The sequence below is a fragment of the Ambystoma mexicanum genome, chromosome 5p, assembly GCF_040938575.1.
Source record: "Ambystoma mexicanum isolate Mex_15411 chromosome 5p, UKY_AmexF1_1, whole genome shotgun sequence".
NCBI lineage: Eukaryota > Metazoa > Chordata > Amphibia > Caudata > Ambystomatidae > Ambystoma > Ambystoma mexicanum.
Window position 1 is genome coordinate 619,143,969 of NC_090930.1, and position 25,724 is coordinate 619,169,692.

The window sequence follows — 25,724 nt, forward strand, 5'->3', positions numbered from 1 at the left end:
ACAATGTATTTTCCCTAAATTTGATAGGTTTTTATTAGTGCAACTTAACTATAACGTCCCTTTAAAAAAAAAAAACATGGGATTCAATAGGTTTTTATTAGTGCAACTTAACCATAATGTCCCTTTAACAATGTTGTTTTACTGAATTTGATAGGTTTTCTATTAGTGCAATTTAACCATAAAGTCCCTTTAAAAAAGGTTTTTCACAGAATTTCATAGGTTTTTCCCAGTGCACCCTATCTTACTAATATGTATTTTCAATGGTTAGACCTAAAAATAACAATCACCTCCAATGTAGCAGCTGTACCGTCCAAGGACAGTAAAACAAGTCAGCAGACCTGCCTGACAGCAGTCAGCATCAACATAGCCAACAAGCACATGGGACAAAACAATATTCTGTACCTTTCTAATAGCAAAATTGCACGCCCACGGTAGTGGCCGTGTAGTTATGGTTAAGTTGCTAATCCCATAGGAAGAGCACTTTTTGGGTGGCCTATAACTTCGCTCTCCCTGGACGAATCCTCACCAAACTTTAAAAAAACAAGTATATGGCCCACTATGATTGTGTTTGCAAGGTTTGTTGAGGTTTGGTCCGGGGGGGCAAAGTTATAGGGGGGGACCCAAAATGTCTTTTTTTCCCATACGGTGAATGGGGAAAACATTTTGCTCACGCCCACAGCCCAAACCGCTGGACGGATTTTCACCAAATGTGCGGCAGGAGCAGCGTCTTGGTCCCGAATGCATGCTTTTGTAAATTTGGTGAAAATCCAACCAGTAGTTTTTTTTTAAAACAACCAAAAAGTAGGTCACAAAACATGTGTGATATCTATGACTGCTCCGCGGATACACTTCGATGTTCGCTCCGCGGATTGGGCATCGATTGGTTAATCTGCTTGCGTCATGTCCATGGACATGCAAGATGTTTGCTGATTGGCTGGAATGAAGCGTGAGGTGCGTTGTATTGTTTTGATGCACCCGCCATCTTGGATCCGCGGACAGCACAGTGATGAACGGGGGAGAAATACAACTTTGGGGAGTGTGTTGGTATGTAAGAGTGCTTTGGGAGGGTGGGGAGTAAGAGATGGGTCAGATGCTGTATTTCTTTAGGTGGCAGGCACCTCTGATGTGTTTGCCATGTCCACGGTCTCCACGGCTGTCTGCGGACATAAAAAATACAGTAGCCCATATAGCCAGTTCAAATGTTTGATTCTATGGGTGTGATATGCTGTGCTGGTTGTGGCCAGGGCCTAGAGTCTTGGGTGCATGGCCGAAGCCTGTAGGCTGTAGGCCATGTACCCAAGACTCTAGGCCCTGGCCACAACCACCGCAGCATATCACACCCATAGATCACACCCATAAAATCGAACATCTATCAAATATTTGCAAATCTACAATGTGTGTACTGTTTGCTTTGTATAGTTTGTATGTGAAGTTTTGGCTACGTCATGTAATTAAGATTGTAGAGTTTGGTAACAAGCACTGCAGTATAACATATCCATGGAAGTAAACATTTTGTATTGTGGTGTATGGTTAGATGTTTACTTCAATGGTTGTGTTATGGAGCAGTATTTGTGAGTTGTATTATAATACACTTATTGTTTGATTTTTTGTCATTGGATATATTTTTTTCATGACTTGGGTAATTGGAGCAGATATTCTTTTTCAATTTCTGTGATAAAAGAAAAGATCATCTTAGTGTTGGTAGTTTATAAAGCCTTATTGCATTGCACAATAGACATTTCTGCTTTATTTCGACCCTCATATTTAGTAGTTGACAAGCCAGTGTACTGTGCAATTTGCTCAGTTTCTGTGTTTGTTTCTTAAATCATTGGGTCTGGTCTGTTTTCGGTGTTTACTTGTTGTTTCGGGCTAATGTTCTATCTGATGGCTTGTTGCAGATTGTTAGATACCTGTTGTCGAATTGTAACCGGTTATAGTTTTTATTTATATTCTCAAGTTGTTCATCTATCTGTTGGGTTGTTGCAGATCTTTGGGGCAGTTAGATACCTGTTGGCGTATTCTAACTGTTTATTTCTTGTTATATTTAAGTGGTATTGATTTATTTGTTTGCTTGTTGCAAAATCTTGGGGTAGTTAGATACATGTTGGCATATTCTAACTGTTTATTTCTTCTTATAATTTAGTGGTATTGATTTATCTGTTTGGTTGTTGCAGAATCTTGCAGCAGTTAGATACCTGTTGGCTTATTCTAACTGTTTATATTTTTCTAATTGAAGTTTGAATAATGTTTATGCACAGATTAGTTATTAGTGGTATTGATTTATTTGTTTGGTTGTTGCAAAATCTTGGGGCAGTTATGTACCTGTTGGTGTATTCTAACTGTTTATTTCTTCTTATAATTTAGTGCTATTGATTTATCCGTTTGGTTGTTGCAGAATCTTGGGGCAGTTAGATAACTGTTGCCGTATTCTAACAGTGTATAGATTTCTAATTTAATTTTATTAAGGTTTATGCACAGATTAGTTATTACATTTTGGTTTTAAGAATATTAAATAAGTGTTTATAAGATTTGCTGGTAATATCTGCTTTAGAGTAATGGTACTATCATTAAATTCAAACCATCCACAATTTATTTTTATACATGCAGTCTAGTGACCTGCATTGGTTGTGGCTCCTGTGTGGTAGATTATATCTATTGTTGTGTAGGTTTTCTTACCAAGTGATACGTGACCATGTGTGAATCCAGTCAGCTTCCAGTTGTTTTTGGTACCATCCGCATTGTAACGTAGAAGCATTAGTATTACGTATTTACTATGTGTTTGTATTTGTAAGGTGGAGCGATTATCTGAATTGCAGGTAGTACATAATCTGCCATGGTTTGCATTTTGTACAAGTTACTGAAATGGAACAGATTCACAGCTAGGTATGGATACATACACAAAGTGTTCATTAGGGATGTGTTCCTGTGCCACATTGTTGCAGAGAGTGCATGTATGTTTCCACATGTATGAAATCTGGAAGATTTACAGGGTAATTCATAGAATTTCGCAGAAAAGTGTCGCAATCGGCTGGCGCAGAGTGTCCGCGCGCGATTGACTGCGCCAGGCACGTGCGATAAAACCGATTTCCGCGCACAGCGTATTCATGGATTACATGCTCCCAAACCAGCCGTGGCGCAGAGTATCGCAGCGACCCTGCAGCAGCGCCAGTAACGCCCCCAAGAACGCCCTCTCGCAAGGAAAAGCCAGCAAAATCGCTAAATCATCGCAAAGGGCTGCGCTAACTCTGGACCAGTTTACAGGGCAGCCAAACAAGGAACGCAAAGCGGGTAACGTGCATATCAGGGGTACACGTGAAGTCATACACGCGATTAGCCAGGGTACGTGTATTACAGGGGTACGCGGGAAGTTTAACACGCGATTGGCCAGGGTACGTGTATTACAGGGGTACGCGGGAAGTTTAACACGCGATTGGCCAGGGTACGTGTATTACAGGGGTACGCGGGAAGTTCAACACGCGATTAGCCAGGGTAAGTGTATTACAGGGGTACGCGTGAAGTCATACACGCGATTAGCCAGGGTACGTGTATTACATGGGTACGCGGGAAGTTTAACACGCGATTGGCCAGGGTACGTGTATTACAGGGGTACGCGGGAAGTTTAACAAGCGATTAGCCAGGGTACGTGTATTACAGGGGTACGCGGGAAGTTTAAAACGCGATTGGCCAGGGTACGTGTATTACAGGGGTACGCGGGAAGTTCAACACGCGATTGGCCAGGGTACGTGTATTACAGGGGTACGCGGGAAGTTTAACACGCGATTAGCCAGGGTACGTGTATTACAGGGGTACGCGGGAAGTTTAACACGCGATTAGCCAGGGTAAGTGTATTACAGGGGTACGCGGGAAGTTCAACACGCAATTAGCCAGGGTACGTGTATTACAGGGGTACGCGGGAAGTTTAACACGCGATTGGCCTGGGTACGTGTATTACAGGGGTACGCGGGAAGTTCAACACGCGATTGGCCAGGGTACGTGTATTACAGGGGTACGCGGGAAGTTTAACACGCGATTAGCCAGGGTACGTGTATTACAGGGGTACGCGGGAAGTTTAACACGCGATTAGCCAGGGTAAGTGTATTACAGGGGTACGCGGGAAGTTCAACACGCAATTAGCCAGGGTACGTGTATTACAGGGGTACGCGGGAAGTTTAACACGCGATTGGCCAGGGTACGTGTATTACAGGGGTACGCGGGAAGTTCAACACGCGATTGGCCAGGGTACGTGTATTACAGGGGTACGCGGGAAGTTTAACACGCGATTAGCCAGGGTAAGTGTATTACAGGGGTACGCGGGAAGTTCAACACGCAATTAGCCAGGGTGCGTGTATTACAGGGGTACGCGGGAAGTTTAACACGCGATTGGCCAGGGAACGTGTATTACAGGGGTACGCGGGAAGTTCAACACGCGATTGGCCAGGGTACGTGTATTACAGGGGTACGCGGGAAGTTTAACACGCGATTAGCCAGGGTACGTGTATTACAGGGGTACGCGGGAAGTTTAACACGCGATTAGCCAGGGTAAGTGTATTACAGGGGTACGCGGGAAGTTCAACACGCAATTAGCCAGGGTACGTGTATTACAGGGGTACGCGGGAAGTTTAACATGCGATTGGCCAGGGTACGTGTATTACAGGGGTACGCGGGAAGTTCAACACGCGATTGGCCAGGGTACGTGTATTACAGGGGTACGCGGGAAGTTTAACACGCGATTAGCCAGGGTACGTGTATTACAGGGGTACGCGGGAAGTTTAACACGCGATTAGCCAGGGTAAGTGTATTACAGGGGTACGCGGGAAGTTCAACACGCAATTAGCCAGGGTACGTGTATTACAGGGGTACGCGGGAAGTTTAACACGCGATTGGCCAGGGTACGTGTATTACAGGGGTACGCGGGAAGTTTAACACGCGATTGGCCAGGGTACGTGTATTACAGGGGTACGCGGGAAGTTTAACACGCGATTGGCCAGGGTACGTGTATTACAGGGGTACGCGGGAAGTTATACACGCGATTAGCCAGGGTACGTGTATTACAGGGGTGCGTGGGAATCATCACACGCGATTAGGCTGGGTGGGTCCTCACAGGTGTTCCCTGTACACCCTCCACGGCCCCTGCAGGCAGTCTACAAAACAGGGGACTACCCTGCACACCTGCTCATGTCCCCCTGCACCCCCACCCCCCCAGCAGTGCAGGGGCAGCCTCCACCAGGCCCCCACTCATGTCTCCCACCACCCCCACCCTCCCGCCACCAGGGGCAGCCTCCACCAGGCCCCCACCCATGTCTCCCACCACCCCCCGCCACCAGGGGCACTCTCCACCAAGCCCCCACCCATGTCTCCCACCACCCCCACCAGTGCAGGGGCACCCTCCACCAGGCCCCCACCCATGTCTCCCAACACCCCCACCCACCAGCACTGTGGGGCACGTGGCCAGCAGGCAGTCAGGCAGCAGCAGATGGCAGGTGGGAGCGTGCTCAGGGCTCTGGGGGGCAGTAATTTCGCCTCCTGGCCAGGAGCGTGGTCTCTCGTGTGTGAACGCGTGGACAGCCTGATAGGTAGTGAAATCCCACACGTCAGCAAAGGCCCTTAGCGCGTAAACCCGTCAACAGCATATGCGCGCCTATAGTCACCTGCACGTGCAGGAAATTGTTGCGTGACACGTCCCAGTGTCAAAGCGTGTGATTGGTGAAAATGGATGTACACGTAGAAGTGACAAAGCGTGTGATTGGTGAAAATGGATCTACACGCAGGAGTGACAAAGCGTGTGATTGGTGAACGTACACGCTGCGTAAGTGACGCTGTACGTGTGGGCCTGTATATAAGGTACATGTAGAACACCATTTCCTTGTACGTGCTTTTCGTGGAGAGCGAGTGGGTGAAATCTGTACTTCTTGTCGTTTCACACGCGATTTACTTCACGGCGTTTCCAGTTCGTATTCCCTGTTACCTCTGACAGCTTTTTCTCTTTTTTCTCTTTTACTGGTTTACCTGGGCCTGTTCCCTCAAACAGTGTCCCCTTCTACTGTTGTCCTGTCTTCTCAGACAGCGTACACATCTTCTTTTGGCGGGGGTTTAGCCAGCCAAACGCGCTCATTCTTCACGCTCTTTTACCTGGCAGACGGTGAGTCACGCACGTATCCAACTTCTGTGCTTGCCCCGTGTGTTGCCTACCCCTTCAGAGGTCATTCTAGGCTGCGTGTGACACGCATACGTTCATTCTTGTGTTACTGGGTGCCACAGCGTAGTGCAGGTTTTTCCTTCTGCACACGTGGTCTAGGAGGGGTTGCGTGCACGTCATCTCCCTTTTTTGGGCCTCCTGTGCGTTGCGTGACCCGTCATCTTTCCCCAGGGGTTACAATCAGCCGTGCTAGAGCACTAGGGTACAATTACCATCTGGTACCCAACCCCTTTGACCCCCAATTGCCCAGGACAATTGTCTACAGCCACTCCCATACGCACATTAATATCAGTGCCATGGCTGGGAGGCGAGGATTCCGTAAGGGTGGCAAAGGTGGAAGAGCCACAAGTGGTGGCCGTGGTGGATCCGGTAGGGGACGTGGTCGTAACTTGCAGGGTGAGCCTGTCCCCCCATGTGTGGAGGACCAGTCAAGGGCACCCATCATCCCCCCCCTCTCCCCCCTCCCCCCCTCCCGTTGAGGCTGAAGTGGCTGACACCATCCATGCTCAGCCCTTGTTGGACCAGCCCATTGTGGCACCAGACCTGGCTGACTCCATGGCTGACTTCCAGGTCAGCAGGGCTACGACACGTGCGCTGGTGCACGTTGATGCCATCATGCCACGTGGATCTGGGGCAGCAAGGTCATCTACTGCACCAAGGAGGCAGGGCGGAGTGGCTGCAGGGGCAGCTGCGGCTCCATCCACCCCAGCCCTCACACACCCAGCCAGGACAGTGTCGGTCCTAGTCCATGCTGCTGAGATTCCCCCTGACACCATCACACTCGAGCCAATGCCTGCACCAACTCCCATGCTGAGTGTGCAATCCCACACTCCTGATACAGAGTCCACCAGGGCTCCTGCCCCTAGTGTCCAGAGCGGCGCAGGACACTCAGGATCACCACCACCTTCCAAGCGGAAGAGGAAGAGTGCTCGTCCGGCACAGGCTGATGCCCCAGACACGGCTACACAGTCCGGCCCGTCCAGGAAGCCCAGCTTCACGGATGACGAACTGAATGCACTTGTCGAGTATGTGTCCGGACATGACAACGAGATGGTCATTGTTGCAGGATCCAAGACCACACCTGCACAACGCCAGGCACACTGGCAGACCGTTGCGGACATCGTAAGTGCCCTTGGAATCGTGAGGCGCACAGCCAATGATTGCTATAAGCGCTGGAATGACCTAAAGCGCAGGGCAAAGAGTAAGCTGGCCTCAAGTCATGCCGCAACTCTAGTGACTGGAGGTGGGTCTCCAGTAGTAGACATGGAACTCACTCCACATGAGTCAGTCGCTGGGACCTACGTCACGGAGGAACAGATCCAAGGCGTGGGAGATCTGGCTGATTACGAGGCATTGTCCGGTGAGTGCACATGCATGTGTGTGTCATACATGTGCATGGTGTGTGTGTGAGGGCTTCTGTTTGGGTGCCAGGAGAGAGTGTGTGCGCCTCAGTCGTATGGGTCAGCCATGTGCTTCATGCAATACTACCTGCGCAGCTGCATTTGGCCATAGCAGTATCCCTTCTGCCAACAGTAGACATCTAGCACAACTGCACGCCAGTTGCCCTTGAAGTGTCACCTTGACACAACAGATTTGCTTATTTTTCACTGTTCATTCAGTCAGTTTGTTTGCATTCCACCACTTTCACTAGGCATGTCGCTGTCCACTAGTCACATGTCTGACATGGGTATGGTAAAGGGGAGTGACTTTGTTACCTGGATATCATTTGTACACACATGTCCCTGTGCAATTTGACCATTACAGACTGGCAGCTCCAGGTGAAAAATCTGACCTGTTAGAATCAGAAAAGCTATTACATGCGGGAACTGGACTGAATGAATAGGTGCTGCCCTCCTCTCCATCTTCACTCAATAGCAATGGTACATGCCATCTGTGTGATGGCATGTGTGTTTCACCTGCCAATCACAGGCCAATGTGTGATGCCACTGCCAGGCAGCATGCAGAAAATTTGTTCATCTTCCATCTTGGTGTCATCAGTGTGTGCCGTTTGCCTGCACTTCATACGCAGTGAGGGTGCATGCATGGGAGGGTTTTAGTCATGTGGGACATGTCAATCAAGTACTGGTTCTCTTGCTTCTCAGCCCTCAATGTGTGCCATGGTGCTAATGCCTGTTTCCATTACTTTGTTTTCATGTCTTTGCAGGGGAAGACGCACCTGATACTGCTGGGGTTGTGGAGATGGTGCAGACCCAGGAGGTGTCCCAGGGCCGACCAACCACCAGTGAGGGACGTGGTGTGGTGGTGGGGGAGAACCCACAAGTGCTGCAGGTCGTGCTCTCAAGGGGTGTCTCTGGCTGCACCTCCCCCGAGCTGTACTCAGGTGTTGATTCGGATGAGACCTACGTGCCGTCGCTGGTGAGTGTTCCAGGGAGGGATTCTGTTCTGTCTCACCCACCTGCACCAGGGTCAGTACCCTCCATGGGGATGTCAGTGTTGGCAGCTACGCCTTTGGTGGTTACGGATGCAGGGTCACACTCCGCGACATCTGATCCTGTTCCTGGGCCAGCAGATCAGAGGGGGAATGCAGTCCTGCAGCCTCAGGCAGTGCCGGCACAGCAAGGCGCAGTTCGCCTTGCCCCAGACAGGTGTGGTGCCCGCCGACGTGGTGGCCGTACGCCACCTGGCAATACCGCATGGGAGCAATCCATTTACGGTATGGCTACCCAACAGGCTGCATCATCCGAGATGATGGCTCAGGCCATGGATAGGGTGGCCACTTCCATTGTCCCCCCAGAAAGGCTGATGGAGCGACTAGAGCAGGCAACTGACTCCATCTGCCAGTCACACAGGGAGGACATGTTGGGGTCCAACAGGGACAGGCGGGCGGCACTGGCGACTCTGCAGGAGGCCATCTCCATTGAGTCCCAGGGCCACAGGGAAGCCCTGAGGCAGGAGCTCCTACACCTCAGGACGACTCTTGTTGAGCTTGAGGCTTCAACACACCAAAGGACAGAACAGCAGCTGGAGCGTCTCACCCGTACGCTCTCAGCTGAGATGCAGGCAACGAGGGCGGAGGTCCGGGCATCCCGTGAGTTGTTGCATGGGGACCTCCGCACACTCATCCTCCAGAACCAGACCTACCACACCCGCATGCTTGCAGCCATGGAGGAGCAGACTAGGGCCTTGCGTGGGCTGCCTCCCATAGTGCAACCACCTCCGGATGCAGCTGCACAGGGTGATAATAGCGACAGCAGTGACACTCCCACAATAGGGTAGCCGTGTGGGCCATGAGCCCATGGAGGTGTTTTATTTTCCCAGGATCCACGCAGGTGGGTTCTGGTGTGCATCCTGTCCTCGGACCTCCTGGGTGGCCTCCCCAACCCCCCCCGGGCCCATCAATGGCCATTTTTGATTTTTTCTTATTTTTATTTTTATTTTGATTTCTTTTATTCCCAATTTTTTTGGGAGGATCTGTTGGCTCCGATCTGTTGGCTCCGATCTGTTGGCTCCGATCTGTTGGCTCCGATCTGTTGGCTCCGATCTGTTGGCTCCGATCTGTTGGCTCCGATCTGTTGGCTTCCGTGGTTCCTGTGGGCATACGCTGCATTGTGGCTGGGCACATGCAGGCTTGTAATGTATTTGGTTCCGATGCTTGGGTTTGAGTCACACACACCCCTCCTGCTTCCCGTTTCCATGGGCTTGCAAAGGGTGTGCCCAAGTGACAGTGAATTACACAGTGACGTTGGACTCCCATGACCTGTGTGGCCAGTCTGTAGTCAATACTGTGTATACATTCCTAGTGCATATTGCTGTTGTGTTGTACACTGCATGTTGCATTGATGTGTAACTCTTCTTCTGTGTCTACCTCCCAATTTGCAGGTCCCTTCCTCAAGTCCACACAAGGACCTCTAGTCTGGCGATGGGGACCATGTTGGCAGCAGTGCACCTACAACTCTACATGGCGCCAACACTGCACAGTTGGTAGTGGTGGGAGTGCAGGCATTTCCAGGTGGTGAGACTACTAATATGTTACATTTTTGATGTCATGTTAATGGTACTACGTGCTCAAGTATGTTGTTGGTCCGGCATTGCTGTGAGCATTTCAGGTGTTGCAGGTTTCTAATAGTGCCACTGTACATAGTGAGAGTGATGTCATGTTGTGGGGATTACTTTGTTTACCTGCAATTAGCATGACATGGCACGGTGTGTCGTGTGGCAGTGCTGGGGTTGGGTTGGCTGACATGGCACTGTCCTCTTGTTGCATTTTGCAAGTGGGTATTCATTTTAGCTGCTTCAATGTGTAACTTCACAAAACTGCATTGGTGGTGTCTGTGTGGGTAGGGATGCACACATTGTGACACTTCCAGGTGAACAATCTCAGGCTGACATGGAATTCCCGGTTCATTCTCCAGACATTCAGGATCAGTGTCAGGTTGAGTCATCATTGATTGTCAGATGGAATGTGCCAGGGCAGTGTGCACTCCACAGGGGTGTGATTTCTATGTGAAGTAATTAGCCACTAGCTGTGTACGGGCTGCCTCCCCCCGTGCCCTTTCCCCTCCCATGCGCAGCGGCTGTGCATGTGGTTGGGGATGTGGGGCCACCACCATGTCCACGGCCAGGCCCCGGCGTGTTGCAACGTTGTGCAGGACACATGCTGCCACTATGATCCTGCACACTACTGGGGGAGCGTATAACAGCTGCCCGCCAGAACGGTCAAGGGAGCGAAAGCGTGACTTCAGCACTCCGAATGTGCGCTCCACTATGCCCCTGGTTGTAATGTGGGCTGTGTTAAATCTTACCTGGGGTGGCGTGGTGGGGTTCCGAATTGGCGTCATCATGTGGGGGCTGAGAGGGTAGGCACTGTCCCCTGTGGAGGTGGGGATTGGTATCATTGGTGAGGTTGTGACCTTGCTCAGTATCCAACATGCATGCATGTGCAGTGGCATACATACTCACCAAGCAGCCATGTATCGCCATGCCGCCCAGCTTCTAGGTCCCGGCTTAGGGTGGACATTCGGTAAATGAAGCTGTCGTGGGTGGAGCCGGGATAGTTGGCATATACTGAGGTGATGATTCCCTTGGCATTACATGCTACCTGCACGTTGATGGAATGCCAGTGCTTGCGGTTCCTATAGATGTGCTCAGATGCCCTGGGGGGACGTAGAGCCACATGGGTGCAGTCGATGGCACCTAGCACTTTGGGGAATCGTGCCACTGCGTAAAAATCCAGGGCGGCAGCATGCCTTTCTGCAGGTGTTCTGGGCAGGTATATGTGCCTGCGGACTGATGGGCGTGCAGTCATGATGTTCAAGACCTGGTGTAGGCAGCGTGACTGGGTGGCCTGTGACACCCCACCCACTATGGCACTTGTCCGCTGAAATGATCCAGTGGCTAAGAAGTGCAGTACATTGAGGACCTTCTCCAGGGGGCTGAGTGCTTGGGAGCACAGGGTGGGTGATGTGAGGTCATCCTCCCACTCAGTCACCAGGTCCAGTATGATGTGTGGTGGAAACCTGTACCTCCCATACACCTGGTCATCAGGCATCCCGAAAAGGCTGGTTCTGGGTGTGAATATTCTGGCCCTGACTATCCTCCTCCTCCTCCTTTGGTAGCCCACTGCCACTGCTGCTAGGAACGGTATGTTCATCCTGGCGTCTGAGCTTGTTATTGTTAAAGTCCGCAATTTATGCTTAGCGCGTGTTCTAGGCGAGCGTGTGACCCGCGCAGCCCTGGAATCCTGTTGCCAGTCCAATAGCGTGTGGAAATTCACACGCACCACGGGATACAGCGTGTGACCCGCGCAGCCCTGGAATCCTGTTGCCAGTCCAATAGCGTGTGGAAATTCACACGCACCACGGGATACAGCGTGTGACCCGCGCAGCCCTGGAATCCTGTTCCCAGTCCAATAGCGTGTGGAAATTCACACGCACCACGGGATACAGGTTCGCTGACGTACTTGCGTGTGTAAGTGGCCGCGCACCCATTAAATACACGTACATAGGCCAATCGCGTGTACGCGCACTTTTGTCCAATTACACGCGATGACACTCTGACGTGCAGTATCTCCACGTGTGCCCCGTCATCACGTCCTGAGTGGGGAACACCCGTGCGGGTCACGTCACAGACGCGCTTACGCGCTGAGGGACTCTGGTCCAATAGAATCGCGTATGCGTGCTGACGCGCTTACGCGCTAAGGGCCTTTCCTCGGATTTCACGCTGACGTGCAGGATTTTCACGTGCCAAATCACTCCGTATCAAGCTGGCCACGCGAAAACACACGGAAGCCCACGCTCCTGCCCAGAAGGCCGAGTTACTGCCCCCCAGTGCCCCGAGCAGCCTCCCACGTGCCATCTGCTGCTGCCTGCCTGCCTGCCTGCTGCCACCGTGCCCTGCCATTTGGTGCCTGCACATCAGCCATCTGCAGGGGTCCAGTTGCTGTGTCCACCCCTGCTGGAACTGAAGACTCCCGACTGGTATTACATCGCTCCACAGCCCAGCCCCAGGACCCAGTTGCCCACCCACACCTGCCTCTGGGGTTGCCATGTCGGGCACTTCCACATCTGGCACCAGTGGCAACCCCAGGCCAGAGGGGCAGAGGGGCACCAGCTTCACTGTCACCGAAGTTGGTGTCCTGGTGGAGCATGTCCTGGGGCAGTATGATGCCCTCTTTGGATCGTCCCGCGCCAGCAAGGAAGGACGGCAGAGGATCTGGGCCGACTGTGTGGTTGCCATCAACGCGGAGGGGGTGGCAACCCGCGACGTCCTGAAGATCAAGAAGCGCTGGGAGGACTTGAGGTCCAGGACCCTTGTGAAGGCCCGGCGCCTCGTGGAGGGGGGCCGGGGCCGCATGAGTACCATCCAGATGAGGGTCCTGGAACGCGTACGCCCAGCGCTCCACGCCCAGATCCTTGAGAGGGAGGCCCGTCTGGAGTTGAGCGGTAAGTGTCCATGCATTACTGTGTGAGACAGGGCATGTTGCGGTGTGCTGGTTCTATGATACTTGCCTGTATGTGTGCCATAGCCCATGTATGCATATATGTGTGCAGGGACATCATGGTAATGCATGTGCGACCAGTGATGTGTGATGCACATGGTTGTTGCATGTGTTGAAATGCCGCATGGGGAGCCCTAATCAGATTATGAACATGAGAGCATGCCAGTCTCTGTACCTGAACATGGGTGGGGGTGAGGGATGGGTGCTGATGCCAGGTACATATATGGTAGCCATGTCTGTGTGCCTGACCTGCGTGTCTGTGACTTGTGCATGCCATGGATGCATGACACATGTGTGTGACAATGCAGAGATTCAGTAAAGCAGCAAAATTACCCTTGTATCCGCTGTGTTTGGTGTGTTTGGGGCCAGATGGATGTGACTGAGGTGATGTGTGTGCATGTGATGGGCATGAGCCATGATGCATGTGAGTTACATATCATTGAATGTTTCAAGAGTCCATTGGACATGCATGGAAATGTCCATGGCATGCACCATGCCTGTTACTGTGTGTGTTTTGCCTGGACTGGCCCATGTGTTGTGGAGGGACATGATGGAAGTGTACTTTGACAGTGGTGCTCATCTGCTATTGCTTCCTGTCTAGGGGACCATTGTACAGTGCCCTGATGCTTGTGTTCTTTGTCTCCCTCTACGCAGCGGCTAGTGAAGAAGAGGGTGGAGACGGCGCTGTGGAGCAAGGCGGCGGGGATGCCCCCACGGCTGCAGCGGAAGGGGTGGGTGAGCCCCCACAGGGGCCTGCTACGGTGGGAGACGGTGAGGAGCCATCCAGGTTGGTGGTTTGCACAGAGGAGGAGGAGGCCGCCACTGGGGCACACATGGGGCCTGGTGGGGGCATCCCTGCTGGTGCAAGTGGTGCAGTCCAGGGCCAGGGGCAGGAGGCAGCACAGGTCACCGTGGAGGGGCCTGTGCATGTCGCTGTCCCTGACCCTGTGAGTGCACCACCATGCACCAGCAGGGATGCCCCGTCCCAGGCCTGTCCGCAGGTAGAGGGGATGTCCATGTCACCTGACTCCCCTCCACCTGCGGACGTGGGAACCCCTGGCCGTGCGGAGAAGGTCCTGATTGGGGTCGCGTTGCGCACGGCTGCGATTCGTGATGCCGTGCGTGCTTCCCGGGAGGAGCACGCACGTCATCACGAAGTGCACCGTGCCAACGTGGCCCAATTGGGATCGGCCATGTTCGGGGGTTTCCTGCATGTGTTGGCCAATGTGGCGGCCCTCTCCTCCTCTGTGCAGGCTATCCACCAGTCGTTCTCCTTGCCGTCTTCCAGCCCAGATGCCACCAGGGCCCCCTGTGGACCTGCCCCGACCAATGCAGCCAGCTCGGTGGGGATCCCATCCCTGCCACAGTCGGGAGTCAGAGATCCAGCAGGGGTGGACACCAGAGCAACTGGACCCCAGCAGATGGAGGATGTGACGGCATCATCGGGCAGGGCACGTGCACGACGGCGTCGGTGGTTTCCATCAGCCTGGATGCCGTCGTGCTGGCACAGGCAGTTGCGTCGGAGGCAGCAGCAGGCTCAACGTGGGAGGCATCATGGCTCGGGGCCATCAACATCAGGGGTGCAGGCATCGGCCGGAGGGCAGGAGAACCCTGGAATGGGAGTGGCTTCCGTGTGGGAGAGGTTGTGCCAGCGGATAGGTGCGGAGCGGCAGCGGGCAGAGGAGGAACGGCTCACGATGGTCAGGGCGGAGGACTCCATGCGGAGGGCGCTGAGGCGGGCTGAGTGCCTCGAGGGTCTTCGCAGGGAGTTTGAGCTTGACACTGCGTTATCCCTGCGGGACCTCGGGGCCAGGGAACATGCCCGCCTCCAAGCCATTGAGCAGGAGTTCGAGGATGCCCTGGCCCATGACAACAACCAGTGAGCCGTCCGAATAGCCCGCTGCCTTTGTATATAGTTGTATAGTTAGGGTTAGGTTTCCTTTGTTTTTTTGAATTTTTTTTGGGTTGCGATTGGACAATGCACCACTTTTTTGTATATAGTTCCCTTTTTAGTTAGTAGTCAGTTAGGTTTAATTTGGTAGGGCTCATGGACCCAGGATTATCTTCTTGATTGGCTTATTTTATTTTTTCATAATTTTTTCATGGACATTCATCTTGTTTTGTTTGATTTGCTTTGTGTTTTTTCTTATTTGCTGTTCAATACATATTATTTTTTTAATCTTCAATGTGTCGTATCATCTCATTGCTTTCAGGCATGTCATGTTGGGTGTTTTGTCATTCACTTGCAGCCATTGTGTGTGACAGACATGTGTTAAATTGCATTATTTACATTGGGGGTGTAACATGTAATTGCCTTTGATATGTGGGTGGGTGTGATAGTTGGTTGGGCCTTTTGGCAGGGGAGGATGGGCATTACGGACATGATTGGGGAATGTTGGGACCCAGGTGCAGGGGGGCATGGATTGGACATGGGTGGGGGCCTGCTGGCAGGTGCCCCACAGTGCTGGGGGGTGGGGGTGGTGAGAGACATGAGTTGGACATGGGTGGGGGCCTGCTGGCAGGTGCCCCACAGTGCTGGGGGGTGGGGGTGGTGGGAGACATGAGTGGGGCCCTAGTGGAGGGTGACCCTGGTGGCTGGGGTTTGGGGGTGGTGGGAGACATGAGTTGGACATGGGTGGGGGCCTGCTGGCAGGTGCCCCACAGTGCTGGGGGGTGGGGGTGGTGGGAGACATGAGTGGGGCCCTGGTGGAGGGTGACCCTGGTGGCTGGGGTTTGGGGGTGGTGGGAGACATGAGTTGGACATGGGTGGGGGCCTGCTGGCAGGTGCCCCACAGTGCTGGGGGGTGGGGGTGGTGGGAGACATGAGTGGGGCCCTGGTGGAGGGTGACCCTGGTGGCTGGGGTTTGGGGGTGGTGGGAGACATGAGTTGGACATGGGTGGGGGCCTGCTGGCAGGTGCCCCACAGTGCTGGGGGGTGGGGGTGGTGGGAGACATGAGTGGGGCCCTGGTGGAGGGTGACCCTGGTGGCTGGGGTTTGGGGGTGGTGGGAGACATGAGTTGGACATGGGTGGGGGCCTGCTGGCAGGTGCCCCACAGTGCTGGGGGGTGGGGGAGGTGGGAGACATGAGTGGGGCCCTGGTGGAGGGTGACCCTGGTGGCTGGGGTTTGGGGGTGGTGGGAGACATGAGTTGGACATGGGTGGGGGCCTGCTGGCAGGTGCCCCACAGTGCTGGGGGGTGGGGGTGGTGGGAGACATGAGTGGGGCCCTGGTGGAGGGTGACCCTGGTGGCTGGGGTTTGGGGGTGGTGGGTGACATGAGTTGGACATGGGTGGGGGCCTGCTGGCAGGTGCCCCACAGTGCTGGGGGGTGGGGGTGGTGGGAGACATGAGTGGGGCCCTGGTGGAGGGTGACCCTGGTGGCTGGGGTTTGGGGGTGGTGGGAGACATGAGTTGGACATGGGTGGGGGCCTGCTGGCAGGTGCCCCACAGTGCTGGGGGGTGGGGGTGCAAGGGGACATGTGTTGGTGTTCATTAGTTCAAGGAGACATGTGCCTTTGCTGGGGGGCATGCCCATGTTGGGTGGGCTGCCTGCGGGACATGACCAGGGATGCAGGGTAGTCCCCTGTGGTGTGGGCTGCCTGCAGGGGCCGTGGAGGGTGTACAGGGTACACCTGGGAGGAGCCACACTGTCAAATCACATGTGGAACTTCCCGCGCACCCCTGAAATACACGCGCCCAGGCTATTCGCGTGTGGAACTTCCCGCGCACCCCTGAAATTCACGCGCCCAGGCTATTCGCGTGTGGAACTTCCCGCGCACCCCTGAAATTCACGCGCCCAGGCTATTCGCGTGTGGAACTTCCCGCGTACCCCTGAAATACACGCGCCCAGGCTATTCGCGTGTGGAACTTCCCGCGCACCCCTGAAATACACGCGGCCAGGCTATTCGCGTGTGGAACTTCCCGCGCACCCCTGAAATACACGCGCCCAGGCTATTCGCGTGTGGAACTTCCCGCGCACCCCTGAAATACACGCGGCCAGGCTATTCGCGTGTGGAACTTCCCGCGCACCCCTGAAATACACGCGCCCAGGCTATTCGCGTGTGGAACTTCCCGCGAACCCCTGAAATACACGCGCCCAGGCTATTCGCGTGTGGAACTTCCCGCGAACCCCTGAAATACACGCGCCCAGGCTATTCGCGTGTGGAACTTCAAGCGCACCCCTCAAATTCACGCGCCCAGGCTATTCGCGTGTGGAACTTCCCGCGCACCCCTGAAATACATGCGCCCAGGCTATTCGCGTGTGGAACTTCCCGCGAACCCCTGTAATACACGTAGCCCGCTCCCCCAGGCCCGATCGCGTGAGGAACTTCCCGCGCACCCCTCAAATTCACGCGCCCAGGCTATTCGCGTGTGAAACTTCACGCGAACCCCTGAAATATACGTAGCACGCTCCCCCAGGCCCGATCGCGTGTGGAACTTCACGCGAACCCCTGTAATACACGAAGCCCGCTCCCCCAGGCCCGATCGCGTGAGGAACTTCACGCGAACCCCTGTAATACACGTAGCCCGCTCCCCCAGGCCCGATCGCGTGAGGAACTTCACGCGAACCCCTGTAATACACGTAGCCCGCTCCCCCAGGCCCGATCGCGTGAGGAACTTCCCGCGCACCCCTCAAATTCACGCGCCCAGGCTATTCGCGTGTGAAACTTCACGCGAACCCCTGAAATATACGTAGCACGCTCCCCCAGGCCCGATCGCGTGTGGAACTTCACGCGAACCCCTGTAATACACGAAGCCCGCTCCCCCAGGCCCGATCGCGTGAGGAACTTCACGCGAACCCCTGTAATACACGTAGCCCGCTCCCCCAGGCCCGATCGCGTGAGGAACTTCACGCGAACCCCTGTTATACACGTAGCCCGCTCCCCCAGGCCCGATCGCGTGAGGAACTTCCCGCGCACCCCTCAAATTCACGCGCCCAGGCTATTCGCGTGTGAAACTTCACGCGAACCCCTTAAATATACGTAGCACGCTCCCCCAGGCCCGATCGCGTGTGGAACTTCACGCGAACCCCTGTAATACACGAAGCCCGCTCCCCCAGGACCCATCGCGTGAGGAACTTCACGCGAACCCCTGTAATACACGTAGCCCGCTCCCCCAGGCCCGATCGCGTGAGGAACTTCACGCGAACCCCTGTAATACACGTAGCCCGCTCCCCCAGGCCCGATCGCGTGAGGAACTTCCCGCGCACCCCTCAAATTCACGCGCCCAGGCTATTCGCGTGTGAAACTTCACGCGAACCCCTGAAATATACGTAGCACGCTCCCCCAGGCCCGATCGCGTGTGGAACTTCACGCGAACCCCTGTAATACACGAAGCCCGCTCCCCCAGGCCCGATCGCGTGAGGAACTTCACGCGAACCCCTGTTATACACGTAGCCCGCTCCCCCAGGCCCGATCGCGTGAGGAACTTCACGCGAACCCCTGTAATACACGAAGCCCGCTCCCCCAGGCCCGATCGCGTGTGGAACTTCACGCGAACCCCTGTAATACACGTAGCCCGCTCCCCCAGGCCCGATCGCGTGAATAACTTCACGCGAACCCCTGTGATGCACGTACCCTGCAAATCGCGTGTGACACTTCCCGCGCACCCCGGTATACATGCACACGTATTTTTTGTCAGCGGGTGTCCGTGTTTGTGGGTACCCCTTTGCACGTCATTTTTCCTGGAGGGCCACAGTATGGGACATTCATCATGGCAGTATATAGGTGCTATTTGTTGGCGCACCTTTTGGCGCACATTTCTTACAGCCGCAGAGACGCTACCGCCTCCTTTCTTGTGGCGGTCGTGTTTGTGCCTGTGCGCTGGTTTGAGCGTGCGCTTTTTTCCCCTATTCTATTCCATGAATACGTGTTGTAGGCGAGCGTGTGGGCGTTCCGCGCACTTGTGCCCTGTACTTCCCCCGTGACGCCCACGTTTTGGCAAGTTGTTCCCCATTCCGAGTGTTACGCCCGTGTTCCGCCTACTTTTATTGCGTGCGCCGCGCTATGTGCGATTTTCGCTGTGGCCTGTGCGATTTTCGCTGTGACCTGGCGCACGCTGTTAGATGGCCTGTGCGCTAACGTGCGCCGCGCACTTTTTATCGCACATCCGCTGGTTTTCTCGCGCACGGACTTCCATGAATCGACGTGCGCTGCTTTTCGTGCGATTTTCGCACGTTCACTGCGATTTTCGCTATTCCACTGCGATTCGCACGTTTTTGCCCACTTGCGCCGCGCTAATTATTCCATGAATCGGCCTCTTAATTTATAGGTATGTTTTTGTTTTCCAGTACTTGTAGTAAGTACATTAGAAATTCTTGTGGATCTTCTTTTGCATTTATAGTGAATTTCACCATTCAAGCACAGTAGTCCAATTCTTGTCTTATTCCATTAACACTGTATGTGTTGTCAGGGTTGTTGCTTGCATTTCTATGAAGGACTAACAATTGCAAACACAAATGGTCTGCATTTTGTAAGTAAATGTTGTCAACAATTGGTGGCAATTGAAATAGAATATTTATTGCTACATTTGTGTAGGAATTTACACCAGTTATATTTGAAAATTTGAATGGACCAGATAGTTCTGTGTCCAAGTCATTTCTTTGGAGTGTGTGTTGCTTCTTTGAAGAAGTACCTGAGTTACTTTGAGTAGTAGATTCTTTTTGGTTGTAGTAATTGATGAAGTATTAGCTTCTTTTACTCTCGTTGGAGGATTTGCAGTGAGATCCTGTTGCATTTCTGTTTGAATTAGTTTTCTTTTACAATGCTTTGTTTTTTGTAGAACAGGATAGGTTTTTAGATGGGGGTATACAGTGAACATAGTCTATTGTATTCTAAAATGCAAGGAATATCAGTGTTTACTTTACTTGCATCAAAGTTGATTACAAATAGACCGTCAAGTGTACGTAAGCGTAATAGTGCTATGTAGCTTGTGCCTTCTTTAAAGACTGTTTTCCCAATATTTATTAATGCTTTATCTAGGGTAAGACCTTGCGATTTGTGAATGGTGACTGTGTATACTAGAGTTAGAGAAAATTGCTCTCTTGGTACATACATGTCTTTGAAAAGAGGGAATCGAGCTGTTGAGCATCCTATCTTTTTTTACTTCTGATAGTTTGTCAAAGAGAATATTGACAAACCGAATCTTGTTGTCACGTGGGTATGTTTGAAAGCCAAACATTGTACCAAGTGCTCCATTAACTAGACCTTGCTCCACGTCAAGGTTACGTTAAGCATTACACTACAGTTTAAAAATCATTTTAATATATTCTCCAAACCAGCTGTGTTGAAGATAGAGTTTTCTAAGGTATTTAGTCTTGTTATGTGTTGTTGTTACATGGGTAGTGTCATACCATGTACGTCCAGTTTGTCTGTGAAGCATTTTCAATTATTGGTTGCATTTCTTATTTCAGCATTGTTTCATTGAATTTTGAACAGCTTGCAAGAGTTGGCATCAAGGACATACAAGTGACATGTTTGTGTGCTAATTTTTCCATGACATCAGTAGCACATTAATTATGGCCATACAGTGCATGGATGTGCCAGGTTTTTAATATTGATTGTGCTTCTTGATGTAGTATACCAACTCTAATACCTTTTAAAATGTTGGTGTATGTGAGGTCTGCAGACTGACGCATGTTTTCTGTTAATTCTCTGCATTGGAAATGTTGCCAAAGGCTGACATCTCCTATGCTGCCAACAGTTTTACCGCAGAGGTTGTGTCCTAAGGTTTTAAAAATAGGTTCACCTTTCACTGGTGTCAATCGAAGAAGATCTCCGAAATCAATAATGTGTTTTCCTCCAAAGAACTCTTTGTAGTTTGTTTTGAGTACTTCTTGTAATCTGAGGTGAATCAAGGCCAACATTAGGTTGAAGACCATGCTCACTTCATCTATTAGTAGCATTTTCATTTGTTTTAACACTCTGCGTAGTTCCATTGCAGCTTCTGTAGAAAGTTTGTAATATTCTAATTTGTTTTGGTGTTCTACTGGAAGAAGTAGTAATCAGTGTAAAGTGACACAGCCTATGTTGTAGGCAGTGAAACCTGTGGGGGCAGTTACAAAGGCTGACAGTTTGTTGTTTGTCAATTGTTGAAGGAACATACTGATGATTTTGATTAAGAATGTTTTGCCTGAACCAGCATGACCACTGACGTATAGTAGTTTAGGTTTGTAATTTTGGCAGGTACATTCTTTATTTTCATGTTGTACACCATGTGCAATTTCTTTTGTAACTTCTTGAAAAATGCTAAGCTGCTCATTGTTAATTTTTGATTGCAGTACAGTTAGGTCTTCTGTATCTTCTTCATAGTGACACATGATGTTTTCTACTTCTGTCATAGCCAATTCTGCCTCATTTGCTATTAGTGGCTGTCCCAGTGGTTATTGGCTTCCTGTTATAGAAGGTTGACTACTGTTGGGGGTGTCTTTATCGAGTTGGGCCTGGAGTTCTTCTTTCTGTTGCTGTTCATTGTGCAACATTGTTTTGTACTTTGTACTGTGTAAATTTTACATCGGTTATAGTGCTTTCATTTGCTTTGACAGGGTCTTCATAGGAATCATAGATATCTAGTAACTCTTCTTCTTTTCACCATGGTTTAAAAGGTTGTAGCAGGGACATGTAATATAGTTCTTTATGTTGAGGAGTGTTTAATGACAATTTGATATGATTAATTAAGCTTCATTTGGTAAGTTTCACTAAGCTGCCTTCACAATTTGTCACTCTGTATCTACCTATATTTTCATCTGGTTTTATATTATTTTTGTGTCTAGTAAATTATTTTTCAAAATGTCTTGGCTGTTGGGATCATTTTTGGCTATTATTTCTATGTTGTCGTATGATTGGAGAACTCTTTTTCTAGATTTAGCAGGACCAAGACTTAGCCATAATATATTTTCAGATTTTACATACAAAGAAGTACTGGTTAAACAATCTGCAGCTTCATAGCAGCCACTTTCTCTATGAGAGAGCATTTTTATGCCTAAACTGTACAATTTCAGGGACAGTGTTTTGTCCAATGATAGGTCATCCCAGAGGTCTTGAAGCTCTGTATTTTCTGCTTTGGTTAAGTATGCTGTAAAATATCGTGCAACTGCAGTGGAATTGTATGCAATGTACCGCACATCCATGATTGCATTCCATAAGAGGCCAATGATTGCATTGCAATCATTGATATATTTTGCTTTTTCTGTTCTTTTTATGTAATATGTGTTCTTAGGTGATTTACCTTTAACACTATGTCTAACTGAAGACATGAAGTTGTTTACTTGACCTGTTGCTGTAACTGGTCTAGGGAAACCTAAGCAGCATTTGGTGTAGTATTTGCCTTTGTTTTTGTATTTGCTACAACAGTATATCCCACAATTGTGTCTTTGAAATTGTAAAATGTGTGCATGAAGATCACTATTTGTTGCTTCTGATTGAATTTCACAAGTGACATATATTTCGATAAACTGTAAAACAGTGGCATGACTGTCTTGACCAAATTTAGGAGCATCTTTAATCCATAAAAGCATGTGGATATGTGGTGCTCCTCTGGCTTGGTATTCGTTTCTCCAAAAGGAGTGCTGCACTTCTCCGAGGGAAGGAACAGGTTTTTTTACAAATAAAGTGTAGCATAGCAATGAAGCTATGATGGAAATATCTTGAAACATTAACAGGATCTATAGACCAAAGTTCTCCAGGTGTTAGTATAGCTATGTTTGTTTTGTTTTTGTTTGATATGCGTAGGAAATCATGTAAATCTTCCCATGCATATTCTGCACAACGTAATGTAACAAACCAAGTGGGTAGTCCAAGGTTTCTTGTCATACAACGTACATCGCTGTGATGTCAGAACCTGTACTCTTTAGTACCACACATGTTTGCTAACAGATGTGTAATGCTTGATTGTAAAATCTCATATTTTTCTTGCACTTTTTATAGTAATTGTGTAGCTGACATATTTTGAAAGTGGGTACCTGATTTCAATGTGTGAGCAACTCTGTAGCATAGAGTTGATAGTTCACTTGCAAAGAGTAGGTGGAATATGTATTCCACATTTTGTCTAAATCTGGGATCTTCAGAATACATTTGTAATGAGCGGTATCCTGATGCTGTTATCTGAGTGGGTCTATCATCGTACCTTCCTCCTTTCCCAGTAGGAAAGAGTAGAGAAAAAGCATGTACGTCTATACTTTTTTCCCATATGCTGATTGGTGATCCTTTGGTTTGTCACATTTGATATGTTTCTAGTGCATCATCTATGGTGTCTTTAGAGTATAATGTATTGTATAATGGTCTAAAATATTGAATACTGTAGCAGGATCTAGAAGTTCAAATTGACCAGTTTCTGGTGCTTCTTGAATTATTTCAGTTGTTTCCCTCAGGTTTTCTTCAATATTCATTTCTTTGTAGTATTCATTGTTGTATTTTAGATATTGCAAGGCTTGTCTAACTTTATGTAAGTCTACGAGTTGTTGCCAATTTTTTTGTCTTTTGTAGGTACGCAATTTACTAAGCCAATTAAAGATTGCTCTATTGGACGTTGCACTCCTAGAATGTGTACATTTTCTTTCAGATCTAATGGTAAATAAACTACTTTGCCACAAATTCCTTTCACTAATTCTAAGGGAGGTAATTTTGCTGTTTTTGGTTGAAGGCATATTATTGCTTGAAAATTGAAAATTGAGTTGTTGCAAGGGTTTTGGTAGTGGGAATAGTTCTAAGTTGTTTGTGATAGCACGTGAAGGAGTTTGGTTGTTGTCAAGTTTTGCAGTGCAGTAACCGCAAAGTATTACGGGGTCATTTATTTCATATTTGTTTTCTGCTATACAGAAGAGAGCTAATTCAAACCATTTGGAATCTTCATTGTCTACTATTTTGAATGTTATGTCTACAGTTTTTGTGCTAGTTTTATAAAAAGTTCTGCAGCAACACATACACACATGGTTTGGTATTTCAGCGGATGTACTTTTAAATTTTAGTATTTCTTTTTTGTATGTGTGTAGTAGAAGGTTGCCGTTTGTAGAAATGTTCCTAGTCTGTTGTAAAGCTATTACATTTTGTAAGTGGTTTACACTTCCAAAATATTTTCTCTGGATATGCTCTTTTTCTTTGAGTAGGTCTTTGGCTGTACCATGTAGAAGATTGTTAGTTACATTTTCTAATGCTAAAGCTGGACCTTTAGCATAGTACAGTTGAAAGATGTGTTGATATCATTTTGATATGATGGAAGGTGCTTTTGCAATTAGGTCTTGAAATGCAGGCTAATGAATGTCCTTGTAGTCCTGTGTGTTTGCGCACTGGACAGGTATGCATATTTTGTAGACGTTTCATTTTGAATTTGTCTTTGCCTTTTACATATTGATTGAGGAACTGGCGTAAAGATTTGAAAGATTTTTTGTCAATGTTACACATTGACGTGCACAGCTATTTGTATACTGGACGTTTTGGTTCAGTCTGATGGAGAGGTGATACTGTGTTTTCTGGGGATATTTTTGTGAGCAGTGTTTCTTGTTCCATAATGGTATTATAAAGATTTTCATACCCTCATCCACTGCTATGTATGGCAATTGTGTTTGTTTGCTTTTGTTTGTATGCTTCTTCATTGAAATATGGTTCTGTGCTCGTGGTGTGACTCGATTCACCGCCACAGATATTTAAGAAGTTATTTTTGTTGACATTCTATTTATTGAGAAGTCTTTTTTGTAATTTAGTAGTTAGTTGTGTTAGTAGTTTCATTCTGTTTAACACTACAATAAATAACTTCCTTTTGAGAAGGATTGCACTGTATATGAGAGCTTCTAAGATTATTTTTCTACGATAGGTTTTAAGGGTTGTCCTTGATTTCTCTCCTGGTTTCATAAGATTCTGAAGGACTCTGTGGCGGAACATTTTTTGTAAAATACTTTTTTGGTATGGTTACTTGCAACAACATCAGGATTTATAGGAGCAGTGTTAGCAGTAGTGTTAGCTGAATTCTTGTTAATCACTTTCTGTTTCGTTTTACGTTTGAAAGAGGACGCAACATTGTTGTACTGGAAGCTTGTTTTGTTTCACTTAATGACTCCATTGGATCTTTTGTTTGAACTTTTTGTACAAAATCTGCTAGAGATAGATGCTTATTTTGGACACTTTTATTTTCATTTGCTCTATGTCTGCGTTGCTTTCTATAGACTTGCTTTTCGGTAGGCATTATTTGGGGTCTGTTGAAAAAAAAGAAGGTATGGGTTGGGCTGTTCTGCAATGTATGTGTGCTGTGTGCATTAGTGTCTGAGTATGATGGGAAAGATGTATGTGGTGGTGTGTGATTGTGTATTGGGCAGCTACAACTAGTTGGGAAGGCTATTCTTGTATTTGTGTGTTAGTATACTGGGGTTCAGATGACAGTAGAAAGTAAGCTAGTCGTGAGGAGAAGCACTAATTCTAAATCTAATGGTATAGAATTAAAACAGTTCTTTTTTCTGCAATACTAACATTCCAGGGACTGAGTTATGTAATTTGTGCACCGAAAAACAAGGATTTGTGCACCATTCTGCCTGCAAATCCTTGTTTAATAAATGGGGATTTGTGGGCAGAATGGTGCACAAAT